Source organism: Protopterus annectens, chromosome 3.part1 (genome assembly GCF_019279795.1).
Source record: "Protopterus annectens isolate FY-2018-M chromosome 3.part1, PAN1.0, whole genome shotgun sequence".
Taxonomy (NCBI): Eukaryota; Metazoa; Chordata; order Ceratodontiformes; family Protopteridae; genus Protopterus; species Protopterus annectens.
This window is the reverse complement of record NC_056732.1, coordinates 1,742,537,404-1,742,563,397: the sequence shown is the minus strand read 5'-3', so window position 1 is coordinate 1,742,563,397 and position 25,994 is coordinate 1,742,537,404. Positions and strand designations below refer to the sequence as shown.

At 40.5% G+C, this 25,994-nt stretch overlaps 1 protein-coding gene across 2 annotated transcripts in view; it reads right to left on the bottom strand.

Annotated features, from left to right (window-relative positions):
* ARHGEF37 (Rho guanine nucleotide exchange factor 37) overlaps positions 1 to 25,994 on the bottom strand; it is a 1,079,989-nt gene that overhangs the window by 706,506 nt on the left and 347,489 nt on the right. The gene's annotated exons all lie outside the window — the stretch shown is intronic.

The following is a 25,994-nucleotide window of genomic DNA, read 5'->3' as shown; positions in this document are numbered from 1 at the left end:
AACATTGCTGGTGTAACAGCATTTGTTGTGACATATCTCTTCTGAGGGATATGAAGTCAGTAACACACATGGATGTTACCATTTCCTGTGAACAATAATCAGGGTATGCTACTGCATTTATGAAGACAGAAAATGTGTGAGTAACACACCAAATTTCAGGCTCCAAACTCTGGCCAGTCTGCAGATAGCCCTACAGGTGAGAGTTTTCTCAACCCCATAACACTGTCATGCCAGACTTTAAATCATGCAGAACAGCCATATCCACACAAACCCTGTTAAACCAACATTATGTCAACTGTAGAACAGCAGTACTTACATTCACCATATTTGGAACATCCCCCTCCAGTTTTTTGGCCTGTCTCCACAGTGTTTGTTGCAAGAGGTATTTCATTTCCAACTATCCTCTGTGATGCTGTTTGTCACACACCCACATGAAGTCCTGCTCAGAGTGTGGGAGAAGGGCCAACACCCACTTGCACTGCTTACTTATAGAGCTTTCTTTCCATGCAATTGGCTATATGAATGATACCACAGGTGTTCCACATGCAATTAGCAAGTGGAGGACTCCAATTCATGCACAGGCCATCAGCTGATCATGAGCATTACCTATCAAAGTAAAACTGCTGCTGATGCAAAACAGATGCATTTTTTCCACATCTACTACAGAGGGGGTGAGAGAGAGAGAGAGAGAGAGAGACAGAGGAAAAGAAAGGCAGGATGAGAGAAAAAGCCAAGCATGTTTGTGCATGATCTTTGGGTAGTGAGGGGTCTCTAGGTATTATAATGGCTGCCTATATATAAATGTATGGCTGGGTTTTGTCTACAACAACCTCTACGGTGTTTGACAACTGCTGGCCTTGTAATGTGACATTGGGACATATGGGTCCTCAGTATGAAAATGTAGCAAAACCCACCTAGCAATGGATCCTGATATTTACACAATCACACCAACACCCACCCAGGATACTGATGATACACACCCTTGCCAATACTAAGTTTCAAACACCTACCTAGCTATGTATTGGTACTATAGTGTTACGTAGTTATCACAAGCGCCACCATGGTTATATGTTGGAGAGCTGTCCAAAGGTATCTTTGAAGGTGAATGACATCAGCTACAGTGCTAAAGGAGGGGTGAGGGAAGGGCAGTAAGTGGGAATGACCACAAAAGCAGGTGTCAACATAGACTCACACACACACAAACACACACATTTTCACAGTTGCCAGAATCAGGATTAGAACTGCTACCTAACTAGTTTGCTACACTATGGCATTACACAGTTATCACATGCACTACGGCAGTTATATGCTGGAGAGCTGTCCAAAGGCATCTTTGAAGGTGAGTGACATCAGTTGCAGTGCTCAAAGGAGGGGTGAGGGAAGGGCAGAAAGTGTGAATGACCACAATAGCAGGCGTCAACAAAGACTCACATACAAACACACACATTTTCACAGACCAGGATTAGAACACCTACCTAACTAGTTTGCTACACTATAGTAGTATGCAGTTATCACAAGCGCCACAGCAGTTATATGTTAGAGAGCTGTCCAAAGGCATCTTTGAAGGTGAGTGACATCAGCTGCAGTGCTCAAAGGAGGAGTGAGGGAAGGGGCAGTAAGTGTGAATGACCACAAAAGCAGGTGTCAACAAAGACTCACATACAAACACACACATTTTCACAGACCAGGATTAGAACACCTACCTAACTAGTTTGCTACACTATAGTATTATGCAGTTATCACAAGCGCCACGGCAGTTATATGTTAGAGAGCTGTCCAAAGGCATCTTTGAAGGTGAGTGACATCAGCTGCAGTGCTCAAAGGAGGAGTGAGGGAAGGGGCAGTAAGTGTGAATGGCCACAAAAGCAGGTGTCAACAAAGACTCACACACTCACATGCACATTTTCACAGCTGCCAGGACCAGGATTAGAACTCCTACCTAATTAGTTTGCTACATTATGGTATTACACAATTATCTCAAGTGCTATGGCAGTTATATGCTGGAGAGCTGTCCAAAGGCATCTTTGAAGGTCAGTGACATCAGCTGCAGTGCTCAAAGGAGCAGTGAGGGAAGGGCAGTAAGTGTGAATGACCACAAAAACAGGTGTCAACAAAGACTCACACACAAGCACACACATTTTCACAGTTACCAGGAACAGAATTAGAACTCCTACCTAATTAATTTGCTACACTATGGTTTTATGCAGTTATCTCAAGCGCCACAGAGTTTATTGGACTGAGACCTGGCCAAAGGGTTATTTTAAGGTGACTGACATCAGTAGGAGTGGTAACATGCGCAATGGGAAGTGCAGTGTGTGTGAATGGGCCATCAATCATTCCTCTGGAAACACACACACACGCACACACACACACACGCACACACGCACACACGCACACACGCACACACACACACACACACACACACACACACACACACACACACACACACACACACACACTCAGTCACACACAACTTTACATTTGACAGGACTGAGTATACAAATGCTACATGAATACTGGTTTTTACTATTGTGTTACATTGTTATCATGAGCACCACAGACACTATAAGGCTGAGTGCTACCAAATGGAATGTCTACAGTGATTGAAATCTGCACATCATGTGATATCGGACAATTTGATGTGCACTGGGTAGGACAGGCCTTATAATGGACTTTTATCTGTCACTGTTTGCCTCTACCTTCCCCACATCTTTGTGTGTGTATGTTTGACATATTATAATGTGTTGGCCTTGGTTACGTGTGAGTATTCCTATCCAATGTGCGTGTGAAGCATAAATGGTGTACAATATGGTGAGTGTGCATAGACATCTGCAAATGACAGATATGTATAGTTCACTGTGTTGTCAGACATGGGCTTCATTTTTCAAGTGTAGGAGCATGCCCAGTATGATGTTCTGTATTGAGTGTGTGAATCCATTCCAGGTAGGGTTGTACTCCAGTCCAGGGTTTGGTGTTCTCATCCTACAGATAGCAACCTGTTTCTGCAGGTTATCTGTAGATAGGTTGACAATATGGAGTTACAATGGGCGACAGATAGGGGGATACTGTAACTATTCCTATCTGTGCTGCTTGTGTTACATGGTTGGTGTTAGCAGAGATATTCTGACATATGTACTGTTTTATACTGTGATGTATTATGTCGTCAACTACTGACAGATATAATTATTTGCTCACAGTTATTTACTGTGAAATACGAGATGAATGAAGCTGAGTCCAGTACTGTGGTCCGCAGCCTACACATTCTTGCACAATCCTGCCATTCTGGAGGGGTAACTACAGACACTTGCTGATGTGTCTGTGTAAATTGTACAGCACCATGGTAGTATGGTGGCTGAAGATCCCCCTTGCTGTACATATATCAATTTAACAGAGTGGCCATATCCTGCTGTGGCCATACCTCTCAGCTGTACAGATTCACCCAGGTTACCCAGAGGCAGGGCTCATATATCTGGTCAGTTCCCCTTCACATTGTAGTTTACAAGCAGGTTTGTAGCCATCCATTACTGGGTTTGCTGGCAGGGGTAGCATGCGCACACATCAGAGTTTCAGTCTTCACACACTCCACGACGTCCATGCATCTACACACCCCCCAATCTACTATTCTATTCTCATCCTAACATTATGCAAGCAAAATCTGGGAAGTACCCCTATAGCTGGCCCTTCATCCCAGCAGTATTTATGGATTGGCCCCCAGTTCATGCAGTAGGACATGGGGGAGCATGCTACTGGGATTTGTCAATATGGCCTTGCATTTGTGTTCTGTTGACTGTGTTAGTTTGTTATTTGGGACCCCATGAGATACCATAAATTGGCAATACAGGTGAGGCACAAGCCTTTGAGAGAAGACTGTAGGCCATTTGGTAGTAATGCAGGCCATCTGTAGCAGGCCAGTGCATTCTGTCACTTCTACATTCCCAGGCTGTGAGCCAGTGGATTCCTCTGGGATGACAAAGTAAGTGTTTGAGGTGTTAATGGCAATAGTTCCTGTACATATTGACCCATTGGTCCAGATGCATACAGGGAGCTGCTTACAGCTAGGGACACACCTGCATAAGACACCTCTTCAGCATGCTGCATTCTGTGGGTATTCCCATACAGAAGTGAGGTCATACTGTACTCATTCCCAACAGCAAGGATATGACCTGTGATAAACATGTGGCTGATTGTGGGGTGAGCTGAGTGCATGTGTGATATGGAAGTTACTTGCAGGTGGCTCACAGATATACCTGGGACATTCCCATTATGCTGCCTTGTGCAGAGACATAGGCAGTCTCTCATTACTTCATAACTGTGCCTTTTGTGGTCTGCCAATGATTGTCCAGATTACATCAGTATTCCATACTACACAGATAGCCAATGTGCTGCTAACCTGCATGTACAATTCCAAAGTTGGGTGCAGTTGACAGTTACATTTTATGAACTCTGTCTAGGGTACTTCCACCTGTGTACTGTGTGTATGTATGGGCCCACATTCATGGCATGCCCATCTTTCAGACAGTGACAGATATTGACATCTGGAGAGTGAGTATGGACAACTGCTGACATGGGTATTGCTGAAAAGCATTGCGATTGGCACTGCAATTGTCAGAACATGGCCCAGTCATCCACAGTATTGCCCACAGGCCACCAACACACAGCCCTTCATGCCTACAAGCTGACCACTTCCACACAATATTGAACACATGACAACCTAACACATGGACCCCTGCATATTGTGCACATGCAACACTCTATCTTGTAGATTGGTCCAGCTCAGGTAATCTGTGCTCCACTGTTATTACATCTCACACTTACATGTTACTGCATTTCTACATGGGATTGGGGGGGGGCACACTTGACGACTTTAAACATTTGCTGACTTCCATTTCATTTTGTATTCTGACCTATCAAGCAGACTGGAGGCATATCAGTAGTGTACAGATCTTAGGTTTTACTGACCTAAATTTCAGTTTCAGACTTCTTACCCCTTCAGAACTGACATTCAACTGCCAGTCCTGTTGTAGCCTGTCTGTGTAGATCTGGAGGGGGGCTGTTAACCATTGCCATCAATTGGAGGCCTTAGACCAGCCTTTCTTTATGGTCATCTACACATGTCCTGCTGGCTGTGGCTGGTGGCGGGTATGTGAGCCGCACTGGCAAGCATGTGTGTGTCCTATAGACACACATTTGGGCCATGACATGTACTGCAGTGGGATTTGTCACCTTGCCTAGTACTGCCTAGTATGTTGACAGCAGTATTTGTTATGGATTTCATGCTTCCCATATAGGTGTCCAGTATCTGCTGCCATCCCATTCAGCCACCCAATTCCCTGGCATGCTCACATCCATACCATAGATACAACTATGAGAACATACTACTCCATTCAGCAACTGATAGGAAGACTGACTTACCTTGTGTCTGTGCCAGCAGTGAGGATGGTGCTGGAGGGCTGACTATGTCAGATGCACATAGTACACCCCCTATACATGGTAAATCACAGGTAGTGTCATGTTTGGCATCCTTTTTACTATATGTGCAAGTCAGGGAGTGGTGTTATTCCTGGGTTCCTACTGTGTCAGTGTATGTGGTATGCGTTGTCTCTTTGCCAAGGCCTGGGCATTCTGGGCACACATCCTTCTGCCTACATGGGCAGACTCAGGTAGTTCCTCCTCCGAGACACTCGGTGCCTGTGATGGCCTTGGCAATGGTGGGGGGCTATGTGGCCTTGCCCCATGCTGTTCCTGCTGCAGCTGTTTCTGCAGGATTATATTGTGTAGCATGGCACATACTATGAACATTTGTGTACATGTAGCAGGAGAGTACTGCAAGGTTCCACCGGATATGTCCAGGCAGTGGAACTGTGACTTGAGCATCCCAAACACATGCTCTGTTATAGTTCTGGTTTGTGCGTATGCCTCATTATGGAGTTCTTGTTCAGGTATGTGTGCATTTCTGATGGGTGTCATCAACCACAGCTCCAGTATGTAACCAGCATCACCACTAAGTGGCCATATGGGAATTCCCCACTGGCAAATGACTGGTACAGTTGTGCCATATGCAAGATGTGGGAGTCGTGATAACTTCCAGGGCTGCCAGCACACACATTCAATATAATGCCCTGGGCATCGCACATGACCTGGCAGTTGATGGAGGGGAAATCCTTCTGGTTTATGTAGACCCTACCTTGCTTTCCAGGTGGTGCTTTGATGTGTATGTGCATGCAGTCCATAGCCCCCACTACCTCAGGGTATTCTGCTATTTGGTGGAAGAGACGCATATTGCTGGTCAATGCCTCATGGGTGTTGAGTAAATATATGTGCTCACTGGCATGTGCTGACATGGCATCCAGGAACTGGTGGAGTAGCCCGGATGCTGATGCCTGTGAGATCCCCATGATGTCCCCAGTTGGCCTCAGGAAGGTACCTGTGGCTAGTATTCGTAAGCTTACACATACCCTGGTATCCACTGGGATGGGTTCCCCTCTGTTGGTCCTGTGTGTGAGGCATGGCTGGCACAGCTCAACAATTTTCTGTAGAATGTCCCTGTCCACCCTATAGCGCTCCACTATCTCCAGCTCATGTAGCCCTTGGTAGGTTACCCTAGTCTGTACATTCTTCTCCTTTTAGGCTCATAGGTTCATAGGTTCATACTAGGCTATCTGCCCTAAGGCATTTATAAGCCTAGCCAGAATGTGTTTGGCTTTTGCTACCCATTTTAAATTAATTTTGCTATGCCCTTTTTCGAGGTTAGTATACTGTGCCTCTGTCTAACAGTGACACAGAAGTGATACCCAGGTTAAACCTACGATCTCCCATCCACTCATCAAGATTCCTCTTGAAGAGAGTCAATGAGGAACTCTGCCTAACCTGGACTGGGATTTTATTCCAGAGTGAAGGGAGCCTCTGGGTTATGAATCTGTCCCTCCAGCATATCCTATTTATTTCAGTGCTGAGGTTCAAGTCTCTCGAGCGTGTAGCTCGATGGGATTTGGATTTTCTGAGGTGCAGCATGTCCATTAATTCTGGGTTGGACATGGCTTTATACGTCAGGCACAGATCGCCCCTGAACAGGCGGTATGTCACTGAGTAGAGCTGGAGTTTCTTTAACCGGGCAGCATATGGCATCTGATTGAGCCCTTTGATCCACTTGGTGAGGTACTTTTGGGGTCTTTCCAGTTGCTGCAGGTGTCTGGTAAGGTACATCCCAAAAGGGGCATTGTACTCAATTATGGGCCTGATGAGGGATGAGTAAAGAGGCACGATGACCTCCCCTGATCTAGATGTGAATCCCTTCATGATTAGGTGGGCTATATAAAATTTTTTTAACCACTTTGGCCATGTGGTTGTCAAATGAGAGACTGCTATCAACTTGGGTCCCCAGGTCCCTAATTACTTCTTCTGTACTTAATGGATTAACACCTATGTGGTAATTTGTGGGCACTTTGTTTTTGCCAAAGGGGATGACTATACACTTTTTGGCGTTTAGCATGAGGCCATGGCTCTGGCACCAGTTGTCTGTTTCTATGAGGCCCTTTTGGAGGATGCTTGTGTCAGCTGGAGAGTCTATTATGGCGCCCAGTTTGCAGTCATCTGCGAACTTGGTCAGCCACAGTCCTTCTGTGTTGGCCTGTACCTCCGAGAAATATATACCAAACAAGACAGGTCCCAGGACTGAGCCTTGTGGGACGCCACTTGTAACTGGTTTGGAGTCTGACATAGCTCCAGCAATTCTAACCATGTGGGCTCTGTCCTTGAGCCAGTTTGCAACCCATCTAGTGACATAGGGGTTTATATTTAAGCTGGTGAGCTTATCTATAATGCCTGAGTGGGGTATTGTATCGAAGGCTTTTGCGAGGTCCAGATAGGCTGTGTGGACCACCTTCCCCTCGTCAATGGCCTTGGTGACTGTTTCAAAGAAATCAACCAGGTTTAAAAGCAGGATCTGCCCTTAACAAAGCCGAACTGGGTAGGATCCAGTGTCTGTAGGTCCCCAATATCTTTATTTATGAGGTCCATGATGATCCTTTCCATAGCTTTGCAGACCAAGCTAGTCAGGCTTATGGGGCGATAGTTTCCAGGATCCATTGAGGCACCACCTTTATGGAGAGTGACCACTGTTGCTGTACGCCACTCTTTGGGTACATATCCTGTAGTAAGGCTGAGATTGAACAGTAGTTTTGTGTTTGGGTTTAGCTCTTCTTGGAGTTCATGTAGGACGCAGCCCAGGACACCGTCTGGTCACATTGATGCTGTGTTTTTTGTTTTGGAGAGGGCGGCTCTTACCTGAGCATCTGAGATGTCAGGGGGGCAGCACTCTGCTGGGATAGATATTTGCCCTTTTGGTGGGGAGGGGGGGAGAAGTTTGCGCTGAACCTGTCAGCTAGGACGTTGGCAATGTCTGTGGGTTCGGTGTAATTTTTGTCATTTTGGACTAATTCTGAGCATATCTGGGATTTCCCACCCAGGTTCCTAACATAACTAAAGAAAGCCTTGTGATTAGCCTTAGTGTCCTGTGCAATTTTTCTCTTGAAGCTGGCCTTAGACGATTTTATGAGAGCTCGTAGTTTTTTGCTAATACTGATCAGAGATTCCTTCCCTTTTTGGGATTTTGCTCTATCATTTAGTAGCTTCCTCCTTCTATTGTATAGTTTGTTTATGGCTGGGGTCCAAAAGACAGGATGTCTGCCTTTGGAGGATTGGGTCTTGGTTTTATTTGGGATTGCATGATCCATGCATTCCTGAAGGTGTTCATAGAATGCATTTATAAAGGATTCTGCGGTCTGGGCCGTATTTTCCACAGGCCCGGGGGCTTTGAAGGATTCCACCTCGGTTTTAAGGAGTGTGAAATTTGCTTTAGAGAAGTTTTTCACTGTGGTTTTCTGGGCAGGAGGTGGGGTCGGGATGTGAATATCCAGTGAGATTAGTTTATGGTCTGATCTTACCAGTGAGGGATACACTTCTGGTCTGGAGCATAGAGTCCCTATGTTGGTGATGATCAGGTCCAGTATGTTTTCTCCTCTTGTGGGAGTGGTAACAAGTTGTTCCATAGCATTTGAGTTTATAAATTCTAGGAACCTTTGGGCTAGAGTGTTGGAGCTAGAGTAATGCTCCCAGTCTATGTTTGGGTAGTTGAAGTCGCCCAATATAATGGTGTTTGGAGAGACCTTCATATTTTCCAGTGTTCTCAGGAAGGCCGAGTGGGGTTCCTGGGTTTGGGAGGGTGGTCTGTAGCAGGCTATAAACTGGAAGGCAGTTTTACCCACTGTTAGTTGCACATGGATAGTCTCTGATGCTTTGTGCTGTGCCACCAACCTGGAGGTGTGGGTATCTTTGACGAATATTGATATTCCCCCTCCTTTTGTGGTTCGGTCAAAGTTTTGGGGCCGAAAAGCATGGTATGAGGTATAACCTGGTAGTGCTGGGTGCTCTCGGGAGCCTTGAACCAGGTTTCTGTTACTGCACAGATATCGATGTTCTCCATGCTAAGGAGAGTTTCGAGTGCGTGCATCTTGAGGATTAGACTTCTGGCATTGAGTAGCATTACTCTTAGTTTCTTATCCCTTATGATACCTATGGAGGTGGGTTTGCCTTTTGAGCCTTGCCTAAAAAAGGCACTATGGGGGTAGCAAGAGCCTTTGCCAATATCCGAAAGCCCAGGGGTGACAGGTGCAAGCCGTCCCTAGCAAAGCATCGTGGCTTGTTGAGCATGTCATCCCAGGCTGACAGGCATTGGATCCCCTTTGAATGACACCAATACTTAAGCCAATTGTTGAAATTGATCATCTTGTCTTCATATTGTGGCATCATTCTTGGTGAGGGTAAGATGCTACTCAAGGTCAGGGTCATACCGACCTGGGCCACATGCTCAGAGAGCTCCTCTATGTCTCTTTTCATGTAGTCCAGGGAGGTATGTCTCAGGTCATTCACACCAGCATGGACAATGACTGAGTCATATTTGTACTTGCCTTGGAGTGATCTGAGTGCTTGTGTTATGTGGCGGATGCTAGCGCCCAACAGGCAGCTCACCGTGACCTTCTCCTTGTTCAGCCTGGTGAGCGGGACGTCAGTGTGCTTGACGATAGAGTCACCTATTACAAGTGTATAAGGTGTGTTGTTTAGCCTTAAGGGCTGTGACTGTTCGGCACACTGGCTTTGTGAGCAATGTGTTGCACGTGTTTTGTTTTGGGGTAGCGGTTGCTTGGGTGTCTGCTTTGGAGGTCTCTGCTGCTTAGGCAGATTTTTATTTAGAGCCTCCGAGTATGTTTTTGTCTGTTTATGTGTTTGGTTTGCTGTCGTGGTAGGTCTATGTGAGACTGGAATTGTAGTGAGTGTGGTTTCCTTCTCCTCCTGACTGGTTTCGCCAGTACTGAGTTGAGAGAGCTTAGCCTCCAGTTTGGCTATATGGATGCATCTCTCACATGTGTTGGAATTTGTTGGGAGGAGGAGAGGGTTGTCTGTGTACATGAGGCAGTTGTAACATTGTCTCAAGATTCCCAGATTCACCAGCTGGACCAGAGAGGAGATTGACAACTGACCTTTGGACATGCTAGAATAGTATTGGGAATTCCTTTATAATTGAAAATAAAGGGCCAATGGGGAACAAGGTACTCAAGGGGAGTTTGTGAGGGTGTAGTGCTTTTAATTTTTTAGTACTGACTTATATAATTGCTTTAGTGAGCAAGTGCCAGGTAACTTAAATGCAATGTGTTACAGGTAACTTAAATGCAAAAATGACAAACAGTAACTTTCTTTTAAGTGAAACAAGGAAATAAGTACAGTAAGCAATGCAGATATCACTAGGGATCCACAGAAGTGCTGAAAAGCCATGTTTTAGGTGGTATTAGCATTTCAGGGAAATAACAAGCAAACAAACAACAAGCATACAAACAAAGCTAGATTCAGCAGGCCTAGATCTAGTCTATGCTACAGCAAACAAGGTGTACCAATTTCAGTAGGAAACAGTTGAAATATGCAGGCACTATAAGCCTTTAACCAGAAATTCCCAGCTCAGAATGGCAGAGTCCAGCCTCTCCTCCCACAAGAGTGCAGACCACGAACCTTCTTAATGTAAAATAACTGGCCTGAAGCCCAAGTGCTTAAACCAGAAATAATACACTTTTAGAATAACAGACACTGAGCCCTCAGTCAGCAATTCCCAACTTAGAAGGATGTAAGCTACCTGTCCTGCCACCACAGTGCAGGCCACAAACCTTCCTAATGTAAAACAACTGGTCTGAGCCCAAGTGCTTAATCCAAAAGACTTAGAATGATAGCTACACTTTAATCAAGTTACTACCAAGCAGTAGTAAATACAATCGAATACTTTAAAGAATGCCTGGATTAGTGCTCAAGTTATACAAACAAAGCTAGATTCAGCAGGCCTGGATCTAGTCTATGCTACAGCAAACAAGGTGTACCAATTTTAGTAAGAAGCAGTTCAAATATGCAGGCTCTATAAGCCTTTAACCAGAAATTCCCAGCTCAGAAGGGCAGAGTCCAGCCTCTCCTCCCACAGGAGTGCAGACCACGAACCCTTTTAATGTAAAATAACTGGCCTGAAGCCCAAGTGCTTAAACCAGAATTAATACACTTTTAGAATAACAGACACTGAGCTCTCAATCAGCAGTTCCCAACTTAGAAGGATGTAAGCTACCTGTTCTGCCACTACAGTGCAGACCACAAACCTTCTTAATGTAAAACAACTGGTCTGAAGCCCAAGTGCTTAAACTAAAAGGCTTAGAATGAGTTACACCAAGCAGTAATAAATACAACTGAGTACTTTTAAGATGACGCAAAAGCAAAATAAAGTAGGAAGAAACACAAATACAGTAAAAGCAGAAAATGTTTGTCTTTTTTCAGAAAAGTAGCAAAAACAGTAGTAAAAACAATTCACATGCAGTGCAAGCTGGCACACTTGAGTATTTAGCAATATTAGTCCACACACAGTTTGAAAAAATGTAATTAAATTAAAAAGGACTAAAAGCAAGTGCAGAAAGGTTTTATTAGGTAGAATGCAGTAAAGAGATGGGACTGGGAGAGTGTCCTAGATAAAATCTACAGTGGGGCGGGCACTGCAAAAGCCACCAAATTTAAACTACAACCAAGAACAGGGAGGGGGTGGGGAAGACAGTTTCAACAGAGATAGCTATGAGGAATCACAGTGCAAATTATAACCAAAAAAATATATTCTGATATCTGTATATTTGCAGAACAGTAAGACAACAGATATCTAAGTAACAATTTAGCTCTATAATACAGAATAATACAAAAAATATACTCAGCTCTATATATTTGCAGAGAGCCTTGTAAGGCTGTCTCTCAACAATCCACTTTAAATGCAGGCTGCTATTAACAGCAAATTAAGGGAACCTTGAGTTAACACACAAGCTATAGAAACTAAAATGAGGGAGGGGGTGGGGAAGACAATTTCAACAGAGATAGATATGAGGAATCACAGTGCAAATTATAACCAAAAAATATATACTGATATCTGTATATTTGCAGAACAGTAAGACAACAGATATCTAAGTAACAATTTAGCTCTATAATACAGAATAAAACAAAAAAATATACTCAGCTCTATATATTTGCAGAGAGCCTTGTAAGGCTGTCTCTCAACAATCCACTTTAAATGCAGGCTGCTATTAACAGCAAATTCTGGGAACCTTGAGTTCAGACACAAGCTATAGAAACTAAAATGAGGGAGGGGGTGGAAAAGACAGTTTCAACAGAGATAGATATGAGGAATCACAGTGCAAATTATAACCAAAAAAATATATACTTATATCTGTATATTTGCAGAACAGTAAGACAGATATCTAAGTAACAATTTAGCTCTATAATACAGAATAATACAAAAAAATATACTCAGCTCTATATATTTGCAGAGAGCCTTGTAAGGCTGTCTCTCAACAATCCACTTTAAATGCAGGCTGCTATTAACAGCAAATTAAGGGAACCTTGAGTTAACACACAAGCTATAGAAACTAAAATGAGAGAGGGGGGTGGGAAAGACAGTTTCAACAGAGATAGCTATGAGGAATCACAGTGCAAATTATAACCAAAAAAATATATACTGATATCTGTATAGTTGCAGAACAGTAAGACAACAGATATCTAAGTAACAATTTAGCTCTATAATACAGAATAATAAAAAAAATATACTCAGCTCTATATATTTGCTTACTGTGGGTTGGTCGTCAGCATTGTCATCCTCACCACCCTCAGTCTCTTGCGCATATTGATGTATGAGAGCACCAGCAGCCCCTAGCTTTTTTTAGTTTTGTCAGGTAAAATTTCCCTGTCTGTGTAGTGTAGAGTTTGTGGGAAAAACCAGACTGGAAGATGTTTGCATAGTTTATAGTAGTGTGCTAGGCTGTTCCATGTGTAATTGGCCGATTCTGATACATTTTACCTGCCAGCTATGCTAGTTCTCCTTGATTGCCTTCCTTGTGCTGTTTTCCCTTCCCATTGGCTTCCCATTTAAGTCCAGAGGCACACCGTGCATACCCAGTGCTCAGATGTGAACAGAGCTGCTATTTCCTGTTTTTATTTTGTTTTATTTTTGTTTAAAACACCCATTTGGGCTATGTACACAGTGCTCAGGAAGATCTGAGACATCCCCTTCATTAGCTGTGCTTAGCTAAGGGCAAACATGAACCACAGAGCTCCAGTGAGCTTACAGCAAGCATGACACACCCCCTTATGAAGTCATTCAGCTCTTAGACTTGCACTGTTTTATTGCTGTACCTACATGGTTGGGTGCAAAGTAACACTAAGAGGAAATCTGTGATTCACTATCAGTCCCCTCATTTGCATAAAACAGAATGCTAATTCATAGTTACCACACTCACACTCAGCCTTCCCGCTTAGCAACCACTACTCCCTGGTATTGTTGCCTTATGCATGCCATTGACTATCATGGCAAAATGCTGATTTGGGTTTAAAAGATTATTTTCCACTTTTTTTCTTATTTTCGGCCCAATCCCGTTCGCACACCACTGCCCTACACTTAAACGGTCAAAATCGGCCAAAAAAAATTAAAGTTATTTTTTATAATTTTGCAACTATTTATCATGCCAATGGCCATATATTTAGCCATTAGCATGCCTACTCTATTGAATATGTGCTTTCTTTGGAGCTGTCATGCCACCGTTTTGTAATTTGCTGAAATGTATTCGGTTAGTAACCAAATACATTTCTGCAGGTTACACTATTTCTGCACAGATGCCTGCCTGCTTCCTGGATTGCTAATTCACCTCAGTTCCATGGTTTACACCTGCAAGTAGGGTAATTAGCATATAGCAGTGGTGTCCATGCAGGAAATAGTGTAGGAGCACTCGTGCACATGCTGGGAGCTCATTCCTGGATCGCTCGTCAGCCATATTGTGTGCAGCAGCTCTTGCACTATTCCTGCACACTGTGCAGAGCTTGCTGAATCCTGAGGCATGTACAAATGAAAAAGAGAGGCTGACAATAATGTTGAGTTCAAGATATGAATCACTGCAGTAGTCCAACTTGGATATGGAATAAGTGCATAAGTCATTGCTGTACAGCAAAACAACATTCTTAGCTAAGCATTCCTTCAGTTGTTTCTCAGATAAAAAGTACACTAGGTCCTGTAATGGCAGCCTATCATCCAGCAATAACAGGAGATCACAAAATGTATTTACACTATTAAACTTTTGACTTTCCATTGATAACGATGACAATATTAAGGAAATAGGTAATGATGGCCTGCACTTCTAAGTACCTTAGTTTTCCTGTATGTAACTTCAAGGTACTGCTAGACTTCAGTTAAATAACATTGATTGCAGTAGTAGAATTGTTCTAATTCAGTCCATATGTCCATATGATTCCTCTTAGAAGATGTGGAATCTTTTTACCACAAAGGCATACATTCTGCCGGCAGATAATGACTGTTTGCTTCTGCAAATTTTCCCACCTGAGAAATAATCAGCAAATGCTGTTTAATGAACAGTTTGCTTTCCCCAGTTCCTCAGAAGAACTGTATTATGTATGTTTCTTAAACACATGAACTACCGGACAGTTTAAAATGTTACAAACTCTTCAAGAAAGCCATTCTGTCCTTTGCTACCCTTGCTAAAATAAATACATTTTTTCTTTTCTATTTTCTCCAAGTTGTTTACCTGAATATTCAGACATCGTCCTCTTATTCTTGTAAAGATCTCTCTTTTAAAATAGACATAGGCATTACATTTATTTGATGTAATTAAAATGTATCACTGTCTCCAAACTGTTCTCCAGGATGTACATAATCAAGTGTTACTGGTCTCGGTTTAAATAAATTCCAGTGAAGAAAGTGTATTTTTACCAATCCGAACTGCTCATTCTGTGTTTGTAAAAATGCAGTCTTTAGAAATGTGTGTAGCATATAGACAGTATCTTATTAACTGTCTCTAAACATGGATAACAACTTAATTCTTTCTATGGGTGACACCTCTTCTGTGCAGCCCATTATCTCACTGTATGTCACTCAATGTTTTATTTACAGCTTAATAATTAAGTAATTAAGTAAGCCTAATCATTTTGATACAGAGGAGGCAGAAGAGAAAGCTGAATCTTAATTACAAGATTTAACTACCGTAACAGAGTCTACTATTGCAGTTAGGGAAAAAAATGGATGACGCTACTTCCTGTAATGTATCTTTAGATTCTGATATTTCAAAAGGTTCAGAGAACTTGTAGAAATGTAATTAAAAGATAGATTTAGAAGGTTTGAAGCTAAGTGAAGAAGTAAAGTGTATGAAACATTTAACCTTCGGGCTAATGCTTAGCTGGAGATAAAAAAGCAGCAAAGAATATTAGCAATAGTGGTAGATTTAAAAGTGAATGAAAACTTGCACAAAGGAAATGAAATTAAATAATATAACAATGTATATAGATGAAATGATTGACAGTGAGGTTTTAAGTAGTAAACAACTGCACACACACACACACACACACACACACACACACACACACAGGTGCTTGGGTGCTGCTAGTGACCCAGTCGAATGTGTGAGAGGTCAACAGCTGCCTAGTCGACCACATATGGTTGACTCGGCAGCTGATTGGCAGGTGTGCAAGATTGCACAAATGTAGGGGTTGAGAAATGTGTGATCTCAGAGCTAGTATATACAATTAGCAGGGGGTGCAGGGGGACCTGCCCCCCTTACAAAAACAATGTTTTGGTGTGTTTTCTTTAACCTTAGGGTTTGCATGCACTGAGGCTGTTTGTCAGTGTATGTGCACGTATGTGTAAACTTTGGGAGTTTTTGTTTAAATTGGGCAAACCCATATGCATCTATATCTATCTATCTATCTATCTATCTATCTATCTATCTATCTATCTATCTATCTATCTATCTATCTATCTATCTATCTATCTATCTATTTATCTATCTATCTATCTATTTATCCATATATATGGATAGATTTACATACATATGGAAGTTCTAGAATTCATTGAAACACCTAAAAATATTCATTCACAAAGTCAACCAGAAGGCATTTTACTTTGTAAATGTTGTCACACTACTGTAAATGAGCTAAGCAAAAATCTCCCTCCACACCCCCTCCTAGGTATATATACTGACTCCAAAAATCATACAAAATCAGGAAAAGGACATATTTCTCAACACTGATAATTGTGTGATTCCACACACCTGTCGATCATCTGTGTAGCTGAGCAAATTTTCTCAAATAAACAAATGTCAACCAGATTCAGTTGCCCATCTAACTATCTATATGTATATATAGGTATAGGGTCATAGAGAGAGAGAGAAAGCTAAAGGGCAAGATGATGAAGAACCGACTTTTAATAAAATGATCAGTCTACTTAAGAATGAGAAGATTCTCTAGACCCTGATTATTTAAACACAGGTCTGATAGAGAACTTTTGGTTATTGGTTTGTTTAGTGACTTTTGTCAGTTTATATTTTGTGGATTTCATCATGAATGTTGCATCAGAGAAGTCAGTGGGTTTGCTACTCTCATTAATAACCAGTCTGGAGACAATAGCAGGGAATTTTACCCTCCTAGTTCTACATCTGTCTCAGGTGCTTACTAATTCTTCTGGTTCATAAAACAATGTCACTTGTATTGAAAGTACTTTTAAGGAGTATCTGCTCAATGGTGATGTGCAGAAACTCACCAGTATCATGGGTGATCATGAGAATGTAGTGCAGCTTGACTCTTGGTTTGCTGCTACTATCTCTTTTGGCAAAAAAAAAAAATGCTTCTGGCAATACTTTTGATAGACATATCAAGGATTTTGAGAAAAAGCTTAACAAATATTTTCTGCTACAAGTTCAGAATGGGCATTTCAAGCAATGCATCTTGTTTCAAGTAGTGCCCAATGGATTGAGACTGAAAATACCTAACAGTGTGGAGGAGGCAGTGTTTTACATAGTGAGTTGTTGCAACTATTTGATTAGCAGAAATCTGAATTAATGGAACTTTCAATTAAACACAATCTCTGGACTGTGGACAAATGAATGTCCAGTATTAAAGAACTAGACAATATAAAAAGGATTCATTGTTTGATGTGAATACTGCGGTGGTGGTGCTGCGGTAGTGTAGTCACCTCACAGCAAGACGTTGTGCCGTTCGATTCTCAGCTAGAGCGTCTTCTGTGTGGAGGCATGCGTGAATGGGCATACCTTTGTTGAAGGTTGTGCATCAGAGCTGGCAAACTCGGCATGTAAAAAATCTACTGCCAATCATTAGCGGACCAGAGTTCCGCTGTGGCGACCCCTAACCGGGAAAAGCCGAAAGATACAAACAAATTGTTTGATGTGAATAAGGGACAAAATAAAATATTTATGATAGTATATAAGAATGTAGAACAAAGTAAGAACAGGAAAGCCTCTAAACTAGAATGGGATTGTACAGATTACCTGAAAAAATTAGCTTATCCAACAATTAAGTCCAAGTACAATGTTGATTTTAACAGCTTCTATGATTTTCAATTGGTAGAAGATAATTCAGGACCTGACTCTGAAAAGACTGCAGGCTCTTTGGATTACCTACCACTCAAACATTCCAAGAGGATAGCCAAACATCAAGTGAACAGGAAGGGGATCTCATACAATGTTCACACAATAAGCATTTTTTGGAACCCATGGGATAATCTGAAGCAACTAAGGAATATTTGCAAGAGATATTGAATGCCTACTCTGTTCAGCAGGATACATGTACTATTTTGTACATCAAGAATAATTAAACAAATTTTAATTATGTTCTATTGGATATTGGCAACAATGCCTTTTTTAACTTTGTTTTCACAGGGTTTCAACTTTGTACCTAGCATTAGACCTGATTTGGCAGACTGCTGGAATTCCATTGCTTTATCAGGAAATCAAACCTGGTGCTGTCCATGGAATTGAAGAAGAAAGCTATATTACGACGTCATTGAAATGCCATAGTATGTTTAATCTACCAATTAACCCTCTGCTTGAATTATTTGAAAGGATGGTTGAATGAGATATTATAGCAATAACCCACTCCTGGGTGTGGGTAATGCTGGATTTACCCACGGTTGGTGTGGTTTGATCGATAGGCCAAATAAAGACAACCGTGGGTAAATCCAGCATTACCCACACCCAGAAGTGGGTTATTGCTATTATACAATGCAAGGGTGTAGATAGGCATACTCAGTGTACTGACATGAGTAAATTTTTTTCTGAGCATTTCTTGCAAATGTCAACACTCAAAAAGCACAGAATATGTAGAACTGTGTAAATGAATATTCACAGTATAGTGGTACACAAATAATTATTGTACAAAAGGAATACACCTCTAAAACTAGCTTTTTATGGAAATAAATTGTAACAGTTGAAAATAATGTTTCTTCCCATGTATCTGGGGGTAGCATTTTGAGGGCTGAGTACATTGTTAAACTGAAAAGTGGGTTGTGGGGGCAGCAACATTAGGTTTGAGTACAAAATCTAAATCTCTGGCTACACCCCTGATACAATGACATTATTTAAGAAAAAAATACTTAGTTTTCTTAAATAATGCCATTGTATAATGCCTCCTTACTGCCCTTCCGCAGCTGTCTGGTATTCTGCTGCAGTTCTGATGTACTGTGCATGCGTATGCTTACGCAGTACATCAGAGGTGTGGGTGGAAGCAACGGAGAAAGCAAGATCTCCATTGCTTTTTACAAAGTGTCTCGCTATGTTAAAGGAGTTTAACATAGTGAGACAGCTTTAAAAAAAGCAACGGAGAAAGGAAGATCTCCGTTACTTTTTTTAAAGCTGTCTCTCTATGTTAAACTCCTTTAACATAGCGAGACAGTATCTAAAAAGTAACCGAGATCTTGTATTCTCCGTTGCTGTAAAAAAAAGACATATACTAATGGAAAAAGTCCGGGCGACCGGACCTTTTTCTATTAGTATAAATCTGATTTACAACGTGCATGCTGACCAATCAGCGTGCATGTTTTGGAATATTAATGTGGTGTCGTTGTATAATAGGAATGTTTTAAATACAGACATTTTCCTAAATACAATTTAATCAAAGCCAAAATGGTTTTGTTAAGGAAACTGACTAAGGAATCTTCTGTCAGATATTTAAAGCCTACATGAAGTTAATATCTCTTATAATAAGACTAATATTTATTTGTATGATTTATTGATCTAGGATTTAATTGATACACAGACACATAAGTGCAAGAAATTTGCTAAATCACTCATAACTACTGTATTTGGAATACCCAAAGTAAATAAATCTGTCGAGGATCTCCCACCTATGCTCAATAGTTGAGGTGTGGAGGGTTCAAAAACACATCTCCTTGCCATATTTGTGTATATGTATATAAAAAGCTTTTAAGGGCTCCTGCCCTTACTTATTAAATGATTTGTGGCATTTTCTAAGCATGACTAATGGAGAATTATTTGGTGAGTGTGATTTTTTGGTTAGTATTGACATTACAGATCTGTTTTCAGTCATACTACATGAAGTAGAGATCGACTGGTTTAGACATATGTTGACATAATATAACTTTCCTTCTGATAAAATGCTTTTACCTGCATGTGATTTCATGGAACTGGTATTGCAGAAGAATTTTACTTATTTCAGTTGGAATATCTTAAGCAGGTCTGTTGTGACAATGGGGACAGCTTGTGCCCCTGTTTTTGCCAATGTGGTACTGGCATATTTGGAAATAATGTTTATGTAATACACCTGTATTTGTGAATTGTAAATCTTAGTTTGGATGACATCTGGATTGCGTGGAATTGGGCTGAGGAAAGCCTTCTTAAATTTCTTGATTATTTAGGTATCCCCACTCACTTTTTGAATTTTTCTTACCATTATCATAAGTATAGGATGAATTATTTGGATGTACTTATTATTAAGGATTATGATAATTACTTTAAATCTAGTATGTGTATAGAAAGCATATTTTTGAACTGCTATTTACATTTTTATATCAGTTATCATGCTCACCAGAAAAAAAAATTGGTAAAGGCCAATGTGTTAGAAAGCCAAGAATGATATAAAATAATATGAGTTTTGTTTTGGAAATTGAGGAAGTTAAAAAAAATGTTTTTGGAAAGAAGATAGCACTTCCAATTTGTTGAACCAATTTTTACAGAATTTTTACATAAGAGGAAAAAGGGCATTTTTAAACCCTAGCTAGGTCAGCAAGGTGGCATTGTTAAAGGATGAACCTTTGGACTGGTGTAATAGTATAAATGACAATTCCATAGGGCTGGCTAAGTAAACATGCTATGAAGTGCCACAGTTTTAAAACATTTTATTTGACAGTGCTACAAAGGATTAATAGAAATCTGAGAAGTGGTTTATGGAAGGCACAACCAGAAAAAAAAATTACTGCAGCGATTGAAATAGAGAAAAAAAATCCATTGCCAGTTGTTTACAACTTAGGGCTATTACATTTTAATATTCCTTATTTGCTTATTGCATATTTAGTTTTAGGAATGTTTTATGTGATTTTTTTAAATATCCATATATTATGGTTTTGTATGTATTTTTGCAGCTTTAAATATTTTACTTATTTAATTGAATAAATCAGGTTGTAGTTACATATTATAGGATTTAAATAGCACATTAGTATAGAAATTACTTCAGAATCAGATTGAGTCATTTTTGATGAATGTATTGGACCTGAAATTAATATAATTGGTGGAAACATTACTGGTTTCATATTGCATCATCTTTCCTTTGATTATTGGTTTGTTTGGTGACTTCTGTGAGCTTGAACTTTTGTAAGGATCACTGGTGTCATACTTCCTCTGCATGAAGGTTGACAACTTCAGCATCAAAAAGTTAAAATGTCAGAAATTAAAATATAAAAGAGAAATATACATGATAAGCAGAACTAGAGGTGGAAAAGTTATCAACATATTTAGCAAATAAAGAATACAATAGTTTCATATATAATTATATTTGAATAATTAATGACTAACAACAGGGAAACTGAGAATGTTAAATATGGAGTTGCAAAGGTATTAGAGGAGTTAAAGAGAAATAAGGAAACTACATATAAGAAGGACAACGTGGAAAGTAAAAATATAGTGATGAAGAATAGAAATGTACATAGTCATTTCAAAATATTTTGAACCTACACATCAAAGAAAGCTTAGCTCAAGTGCCAAGATAATGGAGTAATGGTAAACATATGTTTCATGAAAGTATCACTGAGAAGGCAGGTAAAAAAAAAACAGAAATGACATATGTCAAGTTATAAGTAATCAGAAATGAAGATCAAAGTATCTAATGCAAGCCAGGGAAGACTCCTAATAGGTGATCTGAGTCTGGCCAACAAGGCATCATCCAGCCTATTACTAATGGATTTATTGCACATCAGCAATTCAAATGACATCATAAACACTTGAACTAGGGATCTAAACTTTTTCTGCAACATCAACAGAATGGTTTGGATGGACAGGTATATCTCTAAAAGGATACTAGGGCTATGGACAGACTCCCCATCTACATAAAACAAAGTTCATTTCTGCCTGTATTCAAGCGCAACTTAGATCTATGGATGGAAAACAGAAAATTTACCCCAGGACTGCTTCTGTACTACTAATGAACAGAGGCAGCTCCTAAATGCTTTATCCCATGCATGGTTCCCCTCAAATCATCTACGGTATTATCTCAGTTATTCTCATTAGGAATAATATCGAATTATCAAGCATGCGATAGGCAGTAAGTTCCTAGGTTGGTACCAGGCAATAACCACTAGGACCCTTACAAGCCAAGCCTCTCACACTAAACCATATGAGGGTTATTAGTGAGGAAGTAGCTAAGGATTTACAGGATAAAACTTTTCTTATTGATGGTCTCTGTCCATATGGGACATGGGGTGCAGATCAGGGGTAAATTTATGAATTCCCATCCAATTGACACAGTTTCATTTGAAAAGGGTCAGGGAATGTCTCTGTTTTTCATGGATGAGGAGCCTATTCCATAGTGTGGGTATCCCTTAGGACTCATACCTGTTCCTTCAGCACATTCTGTTTATGTCACAAGCGAAGTTCAGATTCCTGAATCTAGTGTTTCTGGTGCTGTTTGTTTAGTGCATGCACAACAGATTCATCAGGGCTGGGTTGGAGAAAGCCCTGTAAACCAAGTAAAGATCCCCTGTCAGCAGCCTTTAGGAGACTAAATACAGTGACAGAGCCTTTAGGCCATCAGCGTAGGACACTATATTCATGTCCTGTGTTTTCCTGGTGAGAAACCTTTGTGGGTGTTTTAATTGCTGCAAGTGTCTGGTTACATAGATGCCAAAGAGGACATTGTATTCAATGACAGGTCTGATAAGGACCGAGCGGAGTGGTACTAAAACTTCCTTGGACATGGATGACATACACTTATTCTCACTCGTCCAGTCAGGATAAAACAGATGAACAGTTGTGGGTTCGGTTCAAGCAGCTTTATTACACACAAACACATCAGGACTGAGGCTTAGTAACTTAAATAAACTTCTAAACAGACTGACTACTACACTCATACGTGTTAACACTCTGGCTGTTCTCTCAAAATGGCACTGCTGCCTGCATGTGCTCTCTATTTACATGCACGTGCCTACATCTGGAAATTCTTCTTAAAGGTACATACACATGCTCTGATCTACATTCTCCCTCTTTGAGAAATAGTCCATATACCAAATGATAGTATTCATTGACATGCAATTACACAGAAATGATCTTTTGACATGCAATTATACAGAACTAATTCATGCAATCATATAAAATTAAACACATATAAGACAATCATGTCCAGGTTGCTGTGTATTTTACACTAGGTCTAGAAATATGACCTGATCATGTAACATAAAAATCAGAATTGGATCTAGCAATGGGCACTGCCTTCAAGGAATGTTCAACTCTGGGGACAATTGAGACATCATCAGGAATGGGAATGGATACAGAGACATGTTCTTCAATATGAACATTGCCAGGATTGCTCTGAGATCTAGAGTCTGTATCACAGGTATTGTTTTAGGATATTGTTTCAGACACAGGAAGAAGATGCATGTGGTTTATTCTGTATTCTTTACCCTCAGATTCCACTAAATAGGATCTCGGCTCGACACATGTGCCTCTCATTTGACCAGTTTGATCAAAGCCTTTCGCCATTTGCATCCTCACTGTTTCTCCTTCTTTCAACAGACGAAGAAATCTGCTTGTTTTAATATAACTGGACTACTGAAAGGTAGGCTTCTTAAAGAGTTGAACTTTGATTGCTCTGTTGTTTTGAGCATTAGGCACCAACAAACTAGAACTGATAGGCAAGGTTGTTCTGGTTTGCCTAGATAGAAATCTCTGAGCAAGTGAACCAAGTAGCTTGTCACAGGGTATATTTCTGAGATTAAGCAAATTCAAGTAGATATCAGTATCATCATGCTTTGACCTCTTTAGTAATTGCTTTGCAGTCTGTACTGCATGTTCAGCAAGGCTGTTTGACTATTGGTATTCCAGACTACTAGTAACATGGATAAAGTCCCACTATTTTGAAAATTTTTGAAACAATTGACTGGTATACTGGGTATTGTTGTCAGAAATAACTTTATGTGGACTACCATGGACTGAGAAATGACATTTATTCTTAGTAACAACAGCACTGGACATTAGGTTAGTTAGCAAATCAATTTCAAACCAATCTGAATAAGAGTCTACCAACACTAAGTAATGGTGATTGCTCTACTCAAATATGTCAGTGGCTACTGTTGACCAAGGTACAGTAGTTCAGGAATCTGGCTTAGATGAAGTGGCTCTTTTTGCAAATGCGGTTTAGTACTATTGCTTACTGAACAAGATGAAACTACTTTATCAATGTCCTTTGATAGAGAAGGCCAAAATATTAGTCCTCTCACCCTTCTTTTGATAAAACTGGGACCTGGATAGCCATGATGCAAAATCTGAATGTATTCATGTTGTAAGGAAGTAGGAACAATAACTTTGTAATCTTTGAAAATGATACTATCTTCCATCAACATCTCATCTCTGTATGGAAAATAAGGTTGTACTTCTGGCGGTACACAGGATTGCTTTGACGGCCATCCAACATTGATGAAGTGGTTGAGCTTCTGCAAAATTGGATCAGTCTTTGTATTATCTCTTAGCTCATCAAGTGTCATGGTAGAAAAATTATGCACTTCCATGACATCAAAATCAAAATTCTCTGCATCAAGCTGTTCTGTAGTATTTCTGGCTGATCTGGATAAGGTATCAGCCAGATAAAGAAGTTTGCCTTTTGTATAGACCATTTTGAAATTATACTTTTGTAATCTGATCATCATTCTTTGTAGTCTTGCTGGAGTGGTATGCATAGGCTTCTTTAAAATAGTGACTAGAGGTTGATGATCAGTTTAAACTTGGATAGCTTGGTCATAAATATAATCATGGAACTTCTAACATGAAAACACAATTGCCAAAAGTTCCTTCTCAATTTGAGCATACTACATCTCAGTTTGGGTAAGAGTTCTAGATGCACAGGCAACAGGTCTGCCCTCTTGAAGAATAACTACACCAAGACCAAACTTTGAAGCATCACAGGAAAGAACTACTGGTATGTGGACATCATAGTATCTCAATGTAGGCGGAAATGCAATTTACTGTTTGAGGTTATCAAATGCTCTCTGGTGTTGTTCTAACCATGACCAGCCAACAATTTTGCATGTCAGCTCTCTTAAAGGCACTGATAACTCACTAAAGTCAGGGATACATTTGCCCAAATAGTTAATAATGCCAAAAAAAACACTGGAGAGATTGGACATTGTCTGGAGTTGGCATCTCAAGAATGGCTGCTTGTTTAGAAGGATCTAGTCATAAGCCTGTACTGGTTAAAAAAAAGACTTACACAAGCAACTTCTGGTAGTCTGAATTTACATTTCAGATGATTAAGCTTCAAGTTCACTTCACACTCTCTGTCCAGAACATTCCTGAGGTTTCTGTCATGCTAAAAAAAAACTTTGCTAGAATCTCCTTGTGTTCTGACCGAGTGTGCTTCTCATTTGATAAGTATATTTTTTGGCACTTTTTAACTGTTCAGAGTTGAATAAAACAATAATTGAATTTAGTTCAGAATACAGTTTGAATAAATTGCATTTATTTAAACTGTGTTTGCTTTAATATTGCTACACACTCGTGTGCACTGCACTCAAATTGTTTTTAGAGCTGTTTTAGCTGCTTTTCTGTAAAAAAATCTAAGCTTGTTTCCTGTCTTTCCTATAACTAGTCTAGTCCAGATACAAATTTGATGTATCCAGAACTGTTTGTAAGCTTCTGAGCTCCCCAAGCCTTTCTGTGTTGGAGGGAAGCCTTCTAGCTTATCAGTGGGAGTGGTAAGCACTAGGTAGCCTATCTACCACAAGAGGAGTGGTTTCTAGCCCAGAAACTGTAGTTTATTGTCTGTTTGGGCAGTTTTTCCATCTCTTTCAACTTTCTGGTTTAAAAGCCCATGTTTGAGCTTGTTTCCTGCTTTTCCTGTAACTAGTCTAGTTCAGCTACAGATTT